Source organism: Halichoeres trimaculatus, unplaced genomic scaffold, assembly GCF_033239565.1.
Source record: "Halichoeres trimaculatus isolate MK-OKI-2021-1 unplaced genomic scaffold, fHalTri1.1 fHalTri1_scaffold_8, whole genome shotgun sequence".
Classification (NCBI taxonomy): domain Eukaryota; kingdom Metazoa; phylum Chordata; class Actinopteri; order Labriformes; family Labridae; genus Halichoeres; species Halichoeres trimaculatus.
In genome coordinates this window covers 13153309-13166027 of record NW_027437186.1, presented here as the reverse complement: position 1 = coordinate 13166027, position 12719 = coordinate 13153309, and the positions used below count along the sequence as shown (strand labels likewise).

Sequence of the window (12719 nt, the reverse complement as noted above, 5' to 3'; positions counted from 1 at the left end):
TAACACAGCAATCCCTTGTCAGCGTTAGTGCAAGGCTGTTTCCTCAACCATGTACGTGTGTGTGGCTCTTTGCCACTTTGCACCCTCTAAATGTGGTCCCCTCGGGATATTTTCAGCACCGCCAGCCAGGGCGGTAGGTGCGTGAAGCAGGTCTGTGTCTGCGAGCTGTGCAAGGCATACTTACCTGGCAGGGGAGATACCATGATCAAGAAGGTGGTTCACCCAGGGCGAGGCTCGGCCATTGCACTCCGGCTGTGCTGACCCCTGCGAATTCCCCAAATGTGGGAATCTCGACTGCATAATTTCTGGTAGTGGGGGACTGCGTCCGCGCTCTCCCCTGACAAAATGTGAAAAGGCAATGGGCTGTCGCCCCCGGCACCGACCGTTTGACGCGCAGCCAGAGTGCTCCAGGGCCAAGTTGCAACTTTGCAAGGCCCAAAGGAAGCCGGCAAGCTCCAGGCGGTGTGCCACCACTGCGCACTCTGAAGCAGTGCAAGCCCCTTGGCCCCGAGAAACGCCGGCAGGCAGCCCTGGAAGCAGCGGGCAAAGAAACACCAGCTGGCTCAAGCACGCGCGCGCGCGCGCGCCAGATAGAGAGGAGGAGATAGTTTGAGGGCAAAGCCTACTGTCTCCCTGCGCAGAGGATGTAATCTGCCCGCGGTAAAGGTTTGCTCGGCTTCCGGCCACCGAGCGACCGGAGATTCTTTTGGTTTGTTTGTCACCCACGGCGGCCAAAGCTTCCTCTGTGGCTGAAAATGACCAAGTGCTTGGTGTTTTCAAGCCATCGCTGGCTCGTACCGAGTGGCACCAGCGCAAAGCAGCGTGTGGCTTGACTTGCGATGACCGAAACTTGCCTACAGACACCGTTTGCTGAGACTTTTTCTTTTCTTCTCCTTTCACTCATCGACCAGGTGCCCAAGGCTTAATCGGGGTGTCTTGGGGCCATGCATGGCTGCTGCCGTCAAATTGAAAGGAACCGCCTGTGAGACGCGGAGTGCTGAGAGTGTGGCTTCCTCCTCTGACGGTTTGTGGGTATCGCTTCTCGGCCTTTTGGCTAAGATCAAGTGTAGTATCTGTTCTTATCAGTTAAATATCTGATACGTCCCCTACCCGGGGACCATATATTAAATTGATTTTTGGAACTGGGAGATGGAATAGGGGCTTGCTCCGTCCACTCCACGCATCGGCCTGGTATTGCAGTACCTCCGGGCACGGTGCACCCCCCCCAACCCTGATGTCAGAGACAAGCCTGGAAAAGGAGATGCAGCAGCGTGGGATAGGAGGAGAAGTAGCCAGTCCTTTGTTTTGTCACTTAACACAGCAATCCCTTGTCAGCGTTAGTGCAAGGCTGTTTCCTCAACCATGTACGTGTGTGTGGCTCTTTGCCACTTTGCACCCTCTAAATGTGGTCCCCTCGGGATATTTTCAGCACCGCCAGCCAGGGCGGTAGGTGCGTGAAGCAGGTCTGTGTCTGCGAGCTGTGCAAGGCATACTTACCTGGCAGGGGAGATACCATGATCAAGAAGGTGGTTCACCCAGGGCGAGGCTCGGCCATTGCACTCCGGCTGTGCTGACCCCTGCGAATTCCCCAAATGTGGGAATCTCGACTGCATAATTTCTGATAGTGGGGGACTGCGTCCGCGCTCTCCCCTGACAAAATGTGAAAAGGCAATGGGCTGTCGCCCCCGGCACCGACCGTTTGACGCGCAGCCAGAGTGCTCCAGGGCCAAGTTGCAACTTTGCAAGGCCCAAAGGAAGCCGGCAAGCTCCAGGCGGTGTGCCACCACTGCGCACTCTGAAGCAGTGCAAGCCCCTTGGCCCCGAGAAACGCCGGCAGGCAGCCCTGGAAGCAGCGGGCAAAGAAACACCAGCTGGCTCAAGCGCGCGCGCGCGCGCCAGATAGAGAGGAGGAGATAGTTTGAGGGCAAAGCCTACTGTCTCCCTGCGCAGAGGATGTAATCTGCCCGCGGTAAAGGTTTGCTCGGCTTCCGGCCACCGAGCGACCGGAGATTCTTTTGGTTTGTTTGTCACCCACGGCGGCCAAAGCTTCCTCTGTGGCTGAAAATGACCAAGTGCTTGGTGTTTTCAAGCCATCGCTGGCTCGTACCGAGTGGCACCAGCGCAAAGCAGCGTGTGGCTTGACTTGCGATGACCGAAACTTGCCTACAGACACCGTTTGCTGAGACTTTTTCTTTTCTTCTCCTTTCACTCATCGACCAGGTGCGCAAGGCTTAATCGGGGTGTCTTGGGGCCATGCATGGCTGCTGCCGTCAAATTGAAAGGAACCGCCTGTGAGACGCGGAGTGCTGAGAGTGTGGCTTCCTCCTCTGACGGTTTGTGGGTATCGCTTCTCGGCCTTTTGGCTAAGATCAAGTGTAGTATCTGTTCTTATCAGTTTAATATCTGATACGTCCCCTACCCGGGGACCATATATTAAATTGATTTTTGGAACTGGGAGATGGAATAGGGGCTTGCTCCGTCCACTCCACGCATCGGCCTGGTATTGCAGTACCTCCGGGCACGGTGCACCCCCCCCAACCCTGATGTCAGAGACAAGCCTGGAAAAGGAGATGCAGCAGCGTGGGATAGGAGGAGAAGTAGCCAGTCCTTTGTTTTGTCACTTAACACAGCAATCCCTTGTCAGCGTTAGTGCAAGGCTGTTTCCTCAACCATGTACGTGTGTGTGGCTCTTTGCCACTTTGCACCCTCTAAATGTGGTCCCCTCGGGATATTTTCAGCACCGCCAGCCAGGGCGGTAGGTGCGTGAAGCAGGTCTGTGTCTGCGAGCTGTACAAGGCATACTTACCTGGCAGGGGAGATACCATGATCAAGAAGGTGGTTCACCCAGGGCGAGGCTCAGCCATTGCACTCCGGCTGTGCTGACCCCTGCGAATTCCCCAAATGTGGGAATCTCGACTGCATAATTTCTGGTAGTGGGGGACTGCGTCCGCGCTCTCCCCTGACAAAATGTGAAAAGGCAATGGGCTGTCGCCCCCGGCACCGACCGTTTGACGCGCAGCCAGAGTGCTCCAGGGCCAAGTTGCAACTTTGCAAGGCCCAAAGGAAGCCGGCAAGCTCCAGGCGGTGTGCCACCACTGCGCACTCTGAAGCAGTGCAAGCCCCTTGGCCCCGAGAAACGCCGGCAGGCAGCCCTGGAAGCAGCGGGCAAAGAAACACCAGCTGGCTCAAGCGCGCGCGCGCGTGCGCGCCAGATAGAGAGGAGGAGATAGTTTGAGGGCAAAGCCTACTGTCTCCCTGCGCAGAGGATGTAATCTGCCCGCGGTAAAGGTTTGCTCGGCTTCCGGCCACCGAGCGACCGGAGATTCTTTTGGTTTGTTTGTCACCCACGGCGGCCAAAGCTTCCTCTGTGGCTGAAAATGACCAAGTGCTTGGTGTTTTCAAGCCATCGCTGGCTCGTACCGAGTGGCACCAGCGCAAAGCAGCGTGTGGCTTGACTTGCGATGACCGAAACTTGCCTACAGACACCGTTTGCTGAGACTTTTTCTTTTCTTCTCCTTTCACTCATCGACCAGGTGCCCAAGGCTTAATCGGGGTGTCTTGGGGCCATGCATGGCTGCTGCCGTCAAATTGAAAGGAACCGCCTGTGAGACGCGGAGTGCTGAGAGTGTGGCTTCCTCCTCTGACGGTTTGTGGGTATCGCTTCTCGGCCTTTTGGCTAAGATCAAGTGTAGTATCTGTTCTTATCAGTTAAATATCTGATACGTCCCCTACCCGGGGACCATATATTAAATTGATTTTTGGAACTGGGAGATGGAATAGGGGCTTGCTCCGTCCACTCCACGCATCGGCCTGGTATTGCAGTACCTCCGGGCACGGTGCACCCCCCCAACCCTGATGTCAGAGACAAGCCTGGAAAAGGAGATGCAGCAGCGTGGGATAGGAGGAGAAGTAGCCAGTCCTTTGTTTTGTCACTTAACACAGCAATCCCTTGTCAGCGTTAGTGCAAGGCTGTTTCCTCAACCATGTACGTGTGTGTGGCTCTTTGCCACTTTGCACCCTCTAAATGTGGTCCCCTCGGGATATTTTCAGCACCGCCAGCCAGGGCGGTAGGTGCGTGAAGCAGGTCTGTGTCTGCGAGCTGTGCAAGGCATACTTACCTGGCAGGGGAGATACCATGATCAAGAAGGTGGTTCACCCAGGGCGAGGCTCGGCCATTGCACTCCGGCTGTGCTGACCCCTGCGAATTCCCCAAATGTGGGAATCTCGACTGCATAATTTCTGGTAGTGGGGGACTGCGTCCGCGCTCTCCCCTGACAAAATGTGAAAAGGCAATGGGCTGTCGCCCCCGGCACCGACCGTTTGACGCGCAGCCAGAGTGCTCCAGGGCCAAGTTGCAACTTTGCAAGGCCCAAAGGAAGCCGGCAAGCTCCAGGCGGTGTGCCACCACTGCGCACTCTGAAGCAGTGCAAGCCCCTTGGCCCCGAGAAACGCCGGCAGGCAGCCCTGGAAGCAGCGGGCAAAGAAACACCAGCTGGCTCAAGCGCGCGCGCGCGTTTGGCCAGATAGAGAGGAGGAGATAGTTTGAGGGCAAAGCCTACTGTCTCCCTGCGCAGAGGATGTAATCTGCCCGCGGTAAAGGTTTGCTCGGCTTCCGGCCACCGAGCGACCGGAGATTCTTTTGGTTTGTTTGTCACCCACGGCGGCCAAAGCTTCCTCTGTGGCTGAAAATGACCAAGTGCTTGGTGTTTTCAAGCCATCGCTGGCTCGTACCGAGTGGCACCAGCGCAAAGCAGCGTGTGGCTTGACTTGCGATGACCGAAACTTGCCTACAGACACCGTTTGCTGAGACTTTTTCTTTTCTTCTCCTTTCACTCATCGACCAGGTGCGCAAGGCTTAATCGGGGTGTCTTGGGGCCATGCATGGCTGCTGCCGTCAAATTGAAAGGAACCGCCTGTGAGACGCGGAGTGCTGAGAGTGTGGCTTCCTCCTCTGACGGTTTGTGGGTATCGCTTCTCGGCCTTTTGGCTAAGATCAAGTGTAGTATCTGTTCTTATCAGTTTAATATCTGATACGTCCCCTACCCGGGGACCATATATTAAATTGATTTTTGGAACTGGGAGATGGAATAGGGGCTTGCTCCGTCCACTCCACGCATCGGCCTGGTATTGCAGTACCTCCGGGCACGGTGCACCCCCCCCAACCCTGATGTCAGAGACAAGCCTGGAAAAGGAGATGCAGCAGCGTGGGATAGGAGGAGAAGTAGCCAGTCCTTTGTTTTGTCACTTAACACAGCAATCCCTTGTCAGCGTTAGTGCAAGGCTGTTTCCTCAACCATGTACGTGTGTGTGGCTCTTTGCCACTTTGCACCCTCTAAATGTGGTCCCCTCGGGATATTTTCAGCACCGCCAGCCAGGGCGGTAGGTGCGTGAAGCAGGTCTGTGTCTGCGAGCTGTGCAAGGCATACTTACCTGGCAGGGGAGATACCATGATCAAGAAGGTGGTTCACCCAGGGCGAGGCTCGGCCATTGCACTCCGGCTGTGCTGACCCCTGCGAATTCCCCAAATGTGGGAATCTCGACTGCATAATTTCTGATAGTGGGGGACTGCGTCCGCGCTCTCCCCTGACAAAATGTGAAAAGGCAATGGGCTGTCGCCCCCGGCACCGACCGTTTGACGCGCAGCCAGAGTGCTCCAGGGCCAAGTTGCAACTTTGCAAGGCCCAAAGGAAGCCGGCAAGCTCCAGGCGGTGTGCCACCACTGCGCACTCTGAAGCAGTGCAAGCCCCTTGGCCCCGAGAAACGCCGGCAGGCAGCCCTGGAAGCAGCGGGCAAAGAAACACCAGCTGGCTCAAGCGCGCGCGCGCGCGCCAGATAGAGAGGAGGAGATAGTTTGAGGGCAAAGCCTACTGTCTCCCTGCGCAGAGGATGTAATCTGCCCGCGGTAAAGGTTTGCTCGGCTTCCGGCCACCGAGCGACCGGAGATTCTTTTGGTTTGTTTGTCACCCACGGCGGCCAAAGCTTCCTCTGTGGCTGAAAATGACCAAGTGCTTGGTGTTTTCAAGCCATCGCTGGCTCGTACCGAGTGGCACCAGCGCAAAGCAGCGTGTGGCTTGACTTGCGATGACCGAAACTTGCCTACAGACACCGTTTGCTGAGACTTTTTCTTTTCTTCTCCTTTCACTCATCGACCAGGTGCGCAAGGCTTAATCGGGGTGTCTTGGGGCCATGCATGGCTGCTGCCGTCAAATTGAAAGGAACCGCCTGTGAGACGCGGAGTGCTGAGAGTGTGGCTTCCTCCTCTGACGGTTTGTGGGTATCGCTTCTCGGCCTTTTGGCTAAGATCAAGTGTAGTATCTGTTCTTATCAGTTTAATATCTGATACGTCCCCTACCCGGGGACCATATATTAAATTGATTTTTGGAACTGGGAGATGGAATAGGGGCTTGCTCCGTCCACTCCACGCATCGGCCTGGTATTGCAGTACCTCCGGGCACGGTGCACCCCCCCCAACCCTGATGTCAGAGACAAGCCTGGAAAAGGAGATGCAGCAGCGTGGGATAGGAGGAGAAGTAGCCAGTCCTTTGTTTTGTCACTTAACACAGCAATCCCTTGTCAGCGTTAGTGCAAGGCTGTTTCCTCAACCATGTACGTGTGTGTGGCTCTTTGCCACTTTGCACCCTCTAAATGTGGTCCCCTCGGGATATTTTCAGCACCGCCAGCCAGGGCGGTAGGTGCGTGAAGCAGGTCTGTGTCTGCGAGCTGTGCAAGGCATACTTACCTGGCAGGGGAGATACCATGATCAAGAAGGTGGTTCACCCAGGGCGAGGCTCGGCCATTGCACTCCGGCTGTGCTGACCCCTGCGAATTCCCCAAATGTGGGAATCTCGACTGCATAATATCTGGTAGTGGGGGACTGTGTCTCCCCTGACAAAATGTGAAAAGGCAATGGGCTGTCGCCCCCGGCACCGACCGTTTGACGCGCAGCCAGAGTGCTCCAGGGCCAAGTTGCAACTTTGCAAGGCCCAAAGGAAGCCGGCAAGCTCCAGGCGGTGTGCCACCACTGCGCACTCTGAAGCAGTGCAAGCCCCTTGGCCCCGAGAAACGCCGGCAGGCAGCCCTGGAAGCAGCGGGCAAAGAAACACCAGCTGGCTCAAGCGCGCGCGCGCGCCAGATAGAGAGGAGGAGATAGTTTGAGGGCAAAGCCTACTGTCTCCCTGCGCAGAGGATGTAATCTGCCCGCGGTAAAGGTTTGCTCGGCTTCCGGCCACCGAGCGACCGGAGATTCTTTTGGTTTGTTTGTCACCCACGGCGGCCAAAGCTTCCTCTGTGGCTGAAAATGACCAAGTGCTTGGTGTTTTCAAGCCATCGCTGGCTCGTACCGAGTGGCACCAGCGCAAAGCAGCGTGTGGCTTGACTTGCGATGACCGAAACTTGCCTACAGACACCGTTTGCTGAGACTTTTTCTTTTCTTCTCCTTTCACTCATCGACCAGGTGCGCAAGGCTTAATCGGGGTGTCTTGGGGCCATGCATGGCTGCTGCCGTCAAATTGAAAGGAACCGCCTGTGAGACGTGGAGTGCTGAGAGTGTGGCTTCCTCCTCTGACGGTTTGTGGGTATCGCTTCTCGGCCTTTTGGCTAAGATCAAGTGTAGTATCTGTTCTTATCAGTTTAATATCTGATACGTCCCCTACCCGGGGACCATATATTAAATTGATTTTTGGAACTGGGAGATGGAATAGGGGCTTGCTCCGTCCACTCCACGCATCGGCCTGGTATTGCAGTACCTCCGGGCACGGTGCACCCCCCCAACCCTGATGTCAGAGACAAGCCTGGAAAAGGAGATGCAGCAGCGTGGGATAGGAGGAGAAGTAGCCAGTCCTTTGTTTTGTCACTTAACACAGCAATCCCTTGTCAGCGTTAGTGCAAGGCTGTTTCCTCAACCATGTACGTGTGTGTGGCTCTTTGCCACTTTGCACCCTCTAAATGTGGTCCCCTCGGGATATTTTCAGCACCGCCAGCCAGGGCGGTAGGTGCGTGAAGCAGGTCTGTGTCTGCGAGCTGTGCAAGGCATACTTACCTGGCAGGGGAGATACCATGATCAAGAAGGTGGTTCACCCAGGGCGAGGCTCGGCCATTGCACTCCGGCTGTGCTGACCCCTGCGAATTCCCCAAATGTGGGAATCTCGACTGCATAATTTCTGGTAGTGGGGGACTGCGTCCGCGCTCTCCCCTGACAAAATGTGAAAAGGCAATGGGCTGTCGCCCCCGGCACCGACCGTTTGACGCGCAGCCAGAGTGCTCCAGGGCCAAGTTGCAACTTTGCAAGGCCCAAAGGAAGCCGGCAAGCTCCAGGCGGTGTGCCACCACTGCGCACTCTGAAGCAGTGCAAGCCCCTTGGCCCCGAGAAACGCCGGCAGGCAGCCCTGGAAGCAGCGGGCAAAGAAACACCAGCTGGCTCAAGCGCGCGCGCGCGTTTGGCCAGATAGAGAGGAGGAGATAGTTTGAGGGCAAAGCCTACTGTCTCCCTGCGCAGAGGATGTAATCTGCCCGCGGTAAAGGTTTGCTCGGCTTCCGGCCACCGAGCGACCGGAGATTCTTTTGGTTTGTTTGTCACCCACGGCGGCCAAAGCTTCCTCTGTGGCTGAAAATGACCAAGTGCTTGGTGTTTTCAAGCCATCGCTGGCTCGTACCGAGTGGCACCAGCGCAAAGCAGCGTGTGGCTTGACTTGCGATGACCGAAACTTGCCTACAGACACCGTTTGCTGAGACTTTTTCTTTTCTTCTCCTTTCACTCATCGACCAGGTGCGCAAGGCTTAATCGGGGTGTCTTGGGGCCATGCATGGCTGCTGCCGTCAAATTGAAAGGAACCGCCTGTGAGACGTGGAGTGCTGAGAGTGTGGCTTCCTCCTCTGACGGTTTGTGGGTATCGCTTCTCGGCCTTTTGGCTAAGATCAAGTGTAGTATCTGTTCTTATCAGTTTAATATCTGATACGTCCCCTACCCGGGGACCATATATTAAATTGATTTTTGGAACTGGGAGATGGAATAGGGGCTTGCTCCGTCCACTCCACGCATCGGCCTGGTATTGCAGTACCTCCGGGCACGGTGCACCCCCCCCAACCCTGATGTCAGAGACAAGCCTGGAAAAGGAGATGCAGCAGCGTGGGATAGGAGGAGAAGTAGCCAGTCCTTTGTTTTGTCACTTAACACAGCAATCCCTTGCCAGCGTTAGTGCAAGGCTGTTTCCTCAACCATGTACGCGTGTGTGGCTCTTTGCCACTTTGCACCCTCTAAATGTGGTCCCCTCGAGATATTTTCAGCACCGCCAGCCAGGGCGGTAGGTGCGTGAAGCAGGTCTGTGTCTGCGAGCTGTGCAAGGCATACTTACCTGGCAGGGGAGATACCATGATCAAGAAGGTGGTTCACCCAGGGCGAGGCTCGGCCATTGCACTCCGGCTGTGCTGACCCCTGCGAATTCCCCAAATGTGGGAATCTCGACTGCATAATTTCTGATAGTGGGGGACTGCGTCCGCGCTCTCCCCTGACAAAATGTGAAAAGGCAATGGGCTGTCGCCCCCGGCACCGACCGTTTGACGCGCAGCCAGAGTGCTCCAGGGCCAAGTTGCAACTTTGCAAGGCCCAAAGGAAGCCGGCAAGCTCCAGGCGGTGTGCCACCACTGCGCACTCTGAAGCAGTGCAAGCCCCTTGGCCCCGAGAAACGCCGGCAGGCAGCCCTGGAAGCAGCGGGCAAAGAAACACCAGCTGGCTCAAGCGCGCGCGCGCGCGCCAGATAGAGAGGAGGAGATAGTTTGAGGGCAAAGCCTACTGTCTCCCTGCGCAGAGGATGTAATCTGCCCGCGGTAAAGGTTTGCTCGGCTTCCGGCCACCGAGCGACCGGAGATTCTTTTGGTTTGTTTGTCACCCACGGCGGCCAAAGCTTCCTCTGTGGCTGAAAATGACCAAGTGCTTGGTGTTTTCAAGCCATCGCTGGCTCGTACCGAGTGGCACCAGCGCAAAGCAGCGTGTGGCTTGACTTGCGATGACCGAAACTTGCCTACAGACACCGTTTGCTGAGACTTTTTCTTTTCTTCTCCTTTCACTCATCGACCAGGTGCGCAAGGCTTAATCGGGGTGTCTTGGGGCCATGCATGGCTGCTGCCGTCAAATTGAAAGGAACCGCCTGTGAGACGCGGAGTGCTGAGAGTGTGGCTTCCTCCTCTGACGGTTTGTGGGTATCGCTTCTCGGCCTTTTGGCTAAGATCAAGTGTAGTATCTGTTCTTATCAGTTTAATATCTGATACGTCCCCTACCCGGGGACCATATATTAAATTGATTTTTGGAACTGGGAGATGGAATAGGGGCTTGCTCCGTCCACTCCACGCATCGGCCTGGTATTGCAGTACCTCCGGGCACGGTGCACCCCCCCCAACCCTGATGTCAGAGACAAGCCTGGAAAAGGAGATGCAGCAGCGTGGGATAGGAGGAGAAGTAGCCAGTCCTTTGTTTTGTCACTTAACACAGCAATCCCTTGTCAGCGTTAGTGCAAGGCTGTTTCCTCAACCATGTACGTGTGTGTGGCTCTTTGCCACTTTGCACCCTCTAAATGTGGTCCCCTCGGGATATTTTCAGCACCGCCAGCCAGGGCGGTAGGTGCGTGAAGCAGGTCTGTGTCTGCGAGCTGTGCAAGGCATACTTACCTGGCAGGGGAGATACCATGATCAAGAAGGTGGTTCACCCAGGGCGAGGCTCGGCCATTGCACTCCGGCTGTGCTGACCCCTGCGAATTCCCCAAATGTGGGAATCTCGACTGCATAATATCTGGTAGTGGGGGACTGTGTCTCCCCTGACAAAATGTGAAAAGGCAATGGGCTGTCGCCCCCGGCACCGACCGTTTGACGCGCAGCCAGAGTGCTCCAGGGCCAAGTTGCAACTTTGCAAGGCCCAAAGGAAGCCGGCAAGCTCCAGGCGGTGTGCCACCACTGCGCACTCTGAAGCAGTGCAAGCCCCTTGGCCCCGAGAAACGCCGGCAGGCAGCCCTGGAAGCAGCGGGCAAAGAAACACCAGCTGGCTCAAGCGCGCGCGCGCGCCAGATAGAGAGGAGGAGATAGTTTGAGGGCAAAGCCTACTGTCTCCCTGCGCAGAGGATGTAATCTGCCCGCGGTAAAGGTTTGCTCGGCTTCCGGCCACCGAGCGACCGGAGATTCTTTTGGTTTGTTTGTCACCCACGGCGGCCAAAGCTTCCTCTGTGGCTGAAAATGACCAAGTGCTTGGTGTTTTCAAGCCATCGCTGGCTCGTACCGAGTGGCACCAGCGCAAAGCAGCGTGTGGCTTGACTTGCGATGACCGAAACTTGCCTACAGACACCGTTTGCTGAGACTTTTTCTTTTCTTCTCCTTTCACTCATCGACCAGGTGCGCAAGGCTTAATCGGGGTGTCTTGGGGCCATGCATGGCTGCTGCCGTCAAATTGAAAGGAACCGCCTGTGAGACGTGGAGTGCTGAGAGTGTGGCTTCCTCCTCTGACGGTTTGTGGGTATCGCTTCTCGGCCTTTTGGCTAAGATCAAGTGTAGTATCTGTTCTTATCAGTTTAATATCTGATACGTCCCCTACCCGGGGACCATATATTAAATTGATTTTTGGAACTGGGAGATGGAATAGGGGCTTGCTCCGTCCACTCCACGCATCGGCCTGGTATTGCAGTACCTCCGGGCACGGTGCACCCCCCCAACCCTGATGTCAGAGACAAGCCTGGAAAAGGAGATGCAGCAGCGTGGGATAGGAGGAGAAGTAGCCAGTCCTTTGTTTTGTCACTTAACACAGCAATCCCTTGTCAGCGTTAGTGCAAGGCTGTTTCCTCAACCATGTACGTGTGTGTGGCTCTTTGCCACTTTGCACCCTCTAAATGTGGTCCCCTCGGGATATTTTCAGCACCGCCAGCCAGGGCGGTAGGTGCGTGAAGCAGGTCTGTGTCTGCGAGCTGTGCAAGGCATACTTACCTGGCAGGGGAGATACCATGATCAAGAAGGTGGTTCACCCAGGGCGAGGCTCGGCCATTGCACTCCGGCTGTGCTGACCCCTGCGAATTCCCCAAATGTGGGAATCTCGACTGCATAATTTCTGGTAGTGGGGGACTGCGTCCGCGCTCTCCCCTGACAAAATGTGAAAAGGCAATGGGCTGTCGCCCCCGGCACCGACCGTTTGACGCGCAGCCAGAGTGCTCCAGGGCCAAGTTGCAACTTTGCAAGGCCCAAAGGAAGCCGGCAAGCTCCAGGCGGTGTGCCACCACTGCGCACTCTGAAGCAGTGCAAGCCCCTTGGCCCCGAGAAACGCCGGCAGGCAGCCCTGGAAGCAGCGGGCAAAGAAACACCAGCTGGCTCAAGCGCGCGCGCGCGTTTGGCCAGATAGAGAGGAGGAGATAGTTTGAGGGCAAAGCCTACTGTCTCCCTGCGCAGAGGATGTAATCTGCCCGCGGTAAAGGTTTGCTCGGCTTCCGGCCACCGAGCGACCGGAGATTCTTTTGGTTTGTTTGTCACCCACGGCGGCCAAAGCTTCCTCTGTGGCTGAAAATGACCAAGTGCTTGGTGTTTTCAAGCCATCGCTGGCTCGTACCGAGTGGCACCAGCGCAAAGCAGCGTGTGGCTTGACTTGCGATGACCGAAACTTGCCTACAGACACCGTTTGCTGAGACTTTTTCTTTTCTTCTCCTTTCACTCATCGACCAGGTGCGCAAGGCTTAATCGGGGTGTCTTGGGGCCAT

At 56.1% G+C, this 12719-nt stretch overlaps 19 non-coding genes across 19 annotated transcripts; all 19 read left to right on the top strand.

Annotated features, from left to right (window-relative positions):
* The first annotated feature begins 176 nt into the window (after positions 1-176).
* Positions 177-340, top strand: LOC141795790 (U1 spliceosomal RNA). The gene has a single exon (XR_012598740.1). It is a non-coding gene; the product is annotated as a U1 spliceosomal RNA (small nuclear RNA).
* A 694-nt stretch (positions 341-1034) lies between these two features.
* LOC141795819 (U2 spliceosomal RNA) lies at positions 1035-1225 on the top strand. The gene has a single exon (XR_012598768.1). It is a non-coding gene; the product is annotated as a U2 spliceosomal RNA (small nuclear RNA).
* A 264-nt stretch (positions 1226-1489) lies between these two features.
* LOC141795907 (U1 spliceosomal RNA) lies at positions 1490-1653 on the top strand. The gene has a single exon (XR_012598848.1). It is a non-coding gene; the product is annotated as a U1 spliceosomal RNA (small nuclear RNA).
* Positions 1654-2343: 690 nt separating this feature from the next.
* On the top strand, positions 2344-2534 carry LOC141795749 (U2 spliceosomal RNA). The gene has a single exon (XR_012598702.1). It is a non-coding gene; the product is annotated as a U2 spliceosomal RNA (small nuclear RNA).
* Positions 2535-2798: 264 nt separating this feature from the next.
* On the top strand, positions 2799-2962 carry LOC141795667 (U1 spliceosomal RNA). The gene has a single exon (XR_012598623.1). It is a non-coding gene; the product is annotated as a U1 spliceosomal RNA (small nuclear RNA).
* A 694-nt stretch (positions 2963-3656) lies between these two features.
* Positions 3657-3847, top strand: LOC141795818 (U2 spliceosomal RNA). The gene has a single exon (XR_012598767.1). It is a non-coding gene; the product is annotated as a U2 spliceosomal RNA (small nuclear RNA).
* Positions 3848-4110: 263 nt separating this feature from the next.
* Positions 4111-4274, top strand: LOC141795777 (U1 spliceosomal RNA). The gene has a single exon (XR_012598728.1). It is a non-coding gene; the product is annotated as a U1 spliceosomal RNA (small nuclear RNA).
* A 693-nt stretch (positions 4275-4967) lies between these two features.
* On the top strand, positions 4968-5158 carry LOC141795748 (U2 spliceosomal RNA). Its single transcript, XR_012598701.1, has one exon. It is a non-coding gene; the product is annotated as a U2 spliceosomal RNA (small nuclear RNA).
* A 264-nt stretch (positions 5159-5422) lies between these two features.
* On the top strand, positions 5423-5586 carry LOC141795906 (U1 spliceosomal RNA). Its single transcript, XR_012598847.1, has one exon. It is a non-coding gene; the product is annotated as a U1 spliceosomal RNA (small nuclear RNA).
* A 690-nt stretch (positions 5587-6276) lies between these two features.
* LOC141795747 (U2 spliceosomal RNA) lies at positions 6277-6467 on the top strand. Its single transcript, XR_012598700.1, has one exon. It is a non-coding gene; the product is annotated as a U2 spliceosomal RNA (small nuclear RNA).
* A 264-nt stretch (positions 6468-6731) lies between these two features.
* LOC141795717 (U1 spliceosomal RNA) lies at positions 6732-6888 on the top strand. The gene has a single exon (XR_012598671.1). It is a non-coding gene; the product is annotated as a U1 spliceosomal RNA (small nuclear RNA).
* A 688-nt stretch (positions 6889-7576) lies between these two features.
* LOC141795746 (U2 spliceosomal RNA) lies at positions 7577-7767 on the top strand. Its single transcript, XR_012598699.1, has one exon. It is a non-coding gene; the product is annotated as a U2 spliceosomal RNA (small nuclear RNA).
* A 263-nt stretch (positions 7768-8030) lies between these two features.
* LOC141795765 (U1 spliceosomal RNA) lies at positions 8031-8194 on the top strand. The gene has a single exon (XR_012598717.1). It is a non-coding gene; the product is annotated as a U1 spliceosomal RNA (small nuclear RNA).
* Positions 8195-8887: 693 nt separating this feature from the next.
* Positions 8888-9078, top strand: LOC141795745 (U2 spliceosomal RNA). Its single transcript, XR_012598698.1, has one exon. It is a non-coding gene; the product is annotated as a U2 spliceosomal RNA (small nuclear RNA).
* A 264-nt stretch (positions 9079-9342) lies between these two features.
* Positions 9343-9506, top strand: LOC141795905 (U1 spliceosomal RNA). The gene has a single exon (XR_012598846.1). It is a non-coding gene; the product is annotated as a U1 spliceosomal RNA (small nuclear RNA).
* A 690-nt stretch (positions 9507-10196) lies between these two features.
* Positions 10197-10387, top strand: LOC141795744 (U2 spliceosomal RNA). Its single transcript, XR_012598697.1, has one exon. It is a non-coding gene; the product is annotated as a U2 spliceosomal RNA (small nuclear RNA).
* Positions 10388-10651: 264 nt separating this feature from the next.
* On the top strand, positions 10652-10808 carry LOC141795716 (U1 spliceosomal RNA). Its single transcript, XR_012598670.1, has one exon. It is a non-coding gene; the product is annotated as a U1 spliceosomal RNA (small nuclear RNA).
* Positions 10809-11496: 688 nt separating this feature from the next.
* On the top strand, positions 11497-11687 carry LOC141795743 (U2 spliceosomal RNA). The gene has a single exon (XR_012598696.1). It is a non-coding gene; the product is annotated as a U2 spliceosomal RNA (small nuclear RNA).
* A 263-nt stretch (positions 11688-11950) lies between these two features.
* On the top strand, positions 11951-12114 carry LOC141795753 (U1 spliceosomal RNA). Its single transcript, XR_012598706.1, has one exon. It is a non-coding gene; the product is annotated as a U1 spliceosomal RNA (small nuclear RNA).
* Positions 12115-12719: the final 605 nt, after the last annotated feature.